Genomic DNA, 4,191 nt, shown 5'->3' on the forward strand with positions numbered 1-4,191 from the left:
AAAACAACCCAAAAAACCCCACATATGATCAGTGAAAACCCCCACAAATTGTATATATTTTACATAATAGAATAAATAATATAAAAAAGGAATAAAAGTTATGAATTTTAATTCCCATATATGTATAAAAAGTACGAGTATTCAGTACTGTATCTTGAAAATTAATAAAAGATGACACCGTTGAAGCGTTGACAGGCTGAGCTAGCACATGTTTAGACAAAGAGAGTAACAACGTCATCACTGATTGGATGAAATTTGACCTCTACTGGCTCTTGAGATAACAGTACATGTAGCTGTTCTGCTCACTCCCACTTGTTAAAAAAAAGGTGGAAACCTTTTGTTAATTTTAAAATCCTTTATAATTATTGGATACATTACATTGAACAGTCCACAATAAATACATTTATGGATTATTTCATTATATTTTATGCTATTTTAAGCAGTTTGTATTGCACAAAAGCCTCTTGCTTCAGACTAGGACACTCGACCCGACAGCTCCATACACAGGTGTTGATTGTAACCAGTTGCAAATTCTGGGTCCTTTGTTTTAATTGGAGTGTAATACCTTGATGGCTCTCTAAACCAAGAATGGTGCTATTGTTAATTTCTGTAATCTCTTGACCGACTCAGTGACTTTGACAAATGTCTAGCCTAGTGGCAGTCGATTGACACTACTGTAGGTCCGACTTCAGTGACTGGCGATATACTTAGGCAGACTTTAAAATCACAAACGTCTGAAACACCAGCCATATTGACCACTATTTATTTATTATTTTAAATCATGCATGAGATACCAATGTCTGGGCTGACCAATAGGAATTTGTTCCAATAATAGAAATGGACAGGTGCTTCGGACCGACAAGAATGACAAAAGTGGAACCGGCAAACGCGCGTTTTAAAAAAAAAAATTTAGGTCTCAGAGATCGAGAATCAGTCCCAGACCGGGAAAAAAGGGCTTTTCCCCACCCCTGATACAATGGTTGCAAACATTACAGGCTTCAATACAAAACCTCAACTTTAATGTCACTTTTCTCAGTTTGACGGATTTTTCGATAAAAAAACTGATTTCAAATAGGATATCGTTTTACCACAGAGAGACTGTTGCTTTAATTTTCGATTTGCATAGAATTTAATACAAAATCTCAACTTTAATGTCACTTTTCTCAGTTTTACTGATTTTTCAATTTAAAAAAGGGGGTCGGGTTTCAAATGAGATAGGAGAGGGGGTCAAAGTGACCACCATTGTTATTCCATGTAGAATATTGTGCTGCATCTTATTCCAGTGAAGGTCAGCCTTGAAAAGTGTTGGGGTGGGGGTGGGTTATCAGAGGTCATTAACCTTCTGACTACTGCAGGCGAGATAATGTACACTGTATACATGCAATGCATTCCCCAATTCATATTTACCGCCGTTTTGCACATGAAACTCATCGGAAATGTGGGTTTTTTTAAACAGGAAGCAGTCTATTTGACAGCATGCTAACTTTTGTTTGTTGTTTTTCAATGGAAAATACCTTGAAATTTTTAGTTTAAAAAGTGGTTTTTGCCAAGTATTTTCGCTTGACAACAATGGCAGCACGTCGCAGTCATTTTCAAGGATTGATAGCTGATTGTGACAGCTAATTTGATAATAAATGTGATCGTTTTACCAACAAAAATCACCAAATATTGGGATATGAATCGTAGTTCATCAGAAAACCACTGTTATCAGGAATAATAGACATAAAATACTGGACAGCAGCCCACAAATGCCAGTAAGTAAACGCAACTTTTTTGAAAAAAAATTGGCCTAATTTTAATCAACATTAGCTGATCTAAAATATCATAAAAATTATAAAAACCCACGAGAATACTTACGGTACTGATTCAAATATGAATTTTATTTCGTGTATTTATAAAACATTTAAGTGGATATATGTGAGTAAAAATTATAAACTTGTACCCACTCATAGTGGTTTTTGTCAAAAATTAATCCAGTAGTCTAATTTTAAGGTTAAAGGTCAACGGGTACAATTTGAAGAAAATAGTAAATTTTACTTTTTTGTCATAAATAATATCTTTATAGTCATACCTTTTATATTGGATTAGTTATAAACACAAATGACACATTCACTTAGCCAAACTATTGCTTTGAAAAAAAATCTGCATAGGTTTCAACAAAAAATCTAAACTTTAACGTCAATTTTCTCAGTTCCAAAAAGGTTGTTTAAAATAGGATTTAGTTCTACCAGACAGTCAAAGCTACCACCATAGTTATTCCATATAGGATAATGTGCTGCATCATATTCTAGTGGAGGTCAGCTTTGAAAAGTGTGGAAGGTCACCTGCAGAGGTCATTACAGGTCAAGGGGTACATATCTGGAAAAAACCCCGTTTATTTCCATTTTCTTCATAAATATTTTCTTATATATTCTAGACTATATATAATTCATATATAAAATAAATGATTTTGAACTTGAATCCTTCACTCAAGAAACCATGTTGAAGCCGACATCGTAAACGTCAAGAAAGAAAACATCGCCAAAGCAAAGGCAGACACCAATTGCAATTTGAATGTTGAACCTTCACTCAGGCAACCACGTCGAAGCCAACAACATTGTCAAAGGTAGCCATGGCAAGGCAAACATCACCAAAGCAAAGGAGAACACCAACGCTGCTGAGATGGATACCAATGCCATTTTGAATGTTGAACCTTCATTCAGACAACCATGCTAAAGAACCGAACCACGCTGGGGTAGACAACCATACAGAAGCGGACAACCACGACATAAAACCCTCACCGAGGAGGAAATTAATGGGCACCATTGTGGGAAACAACACCGAGGAGGAAATCAATAGGCACCATTGTGGGAAACGAACACCGAGGTGGAAATCAATGGGCACCATTGTGGGAAACACAGAGGAGGAAATCAATGGGCACCATTGTGGGAAACAACACAGAGGTGGAAATAAATGGGCACCATTGTGGGAAACAACACTGAGGAGGAAATCAATGGGCACCATTGTGGGAAACAACACTGAGGAGGAAATCAATGGGCACCATTGTGGGAAACAACACTGAGGAGAAAATCAATGGGCACCATTGTGGAAAACAACACTGAGGAAGACATCAACCATTGAAACCACTTCAGAAGTGGAATCAATAAAGCCGAAACTGAAACCAGTATAAAACAATGCCGCCTAGAACAACAACCATGCAGAGGAAGATAACGGTATGGAAGCAGGCAACATTGCCAATGCAAAGGTGGAAGCAGGCACCAACATTGCTGAGACGAACATTATTTGGTTTGCCCGACAAAACAAGAAGGAAGAAGCTGAGCAAATGAATAGTGTGAAAACACGGGATTACGATGTTGCCAGTAAATCATTTTAATATTAATTATTGAACTATAGTTCCATTCCAGTTTCTATCGCAAACTTGCATCAATGCCTATGTTTGTTTACGTTTAAATAGCACAATGCTATGTGTTGTATTAGTCAAACAACTGCCTTGTTTGTCATCCGACATTTACATATTACATAATTAATAGTGTACATGTTACCGACTTAGAGGCACTGATTTTCCGTTTCAGATTTTTCCCTTTTCCGTTTCATAATGTTACAAATTCCATTTTTTTCCGTTTCAGTATTAAACAAATTCTGTTTTTGTTTCACACAGACTTCGGACATTTTCGGTTTTCTTTACGATATGATTGGGAAAATAATTACAAACGATCACACTATAAACCACTTCCCTTGTATAATTTATTTTGAATACAACCTGGATCCAATATGCAATTACTGCATTCCTTTGTGAGATCGGAAATATGGCAAACATATCATAATATCTCTTTCACTTGAGTAAATATCAGACAATTTTAGCTCACAATGTTCTGTTTTTCCCGTTAAATCACCGGGAATAAGCCAAGAAAACACGACTGGTAAAACGTCTAGATACTCTACATTAAACATTTGGTGTAACATACAAAGGTACTAGTGTCGTAGCGTAGCACATGCAGATGTCGGTGTCCATAGTTTTTAGTTTCGAAAAATAAATTTTAATTAATCAAATGCGCTATTTAAAGTTAAATAATGTTTTCGAACAAAATCGGAAATTCCGTTTCAGATAGGTATTTCCGCGATTCCGTTCGCGATTTCGTAATCGTGGAAAATCAGTGCCTCTACTGACTGTTGTTGATAAGTTACTTTGTG

Source organism: Gigantopelta aegis, chromosome 15, assembly GCF_016097555.1.
Source record: "Gigantopelta aegis isolate Gae_Host chromosome 15, Gae_host_genome, whole genome shotgun sequence".
Classification (NCBI taxonomy): Eukaryota; Metazoa; Mollusca; class Gastropoda; order Neomphalida; family Peltospiridae; genus Gigantopelta; species Gigantopelta aegis.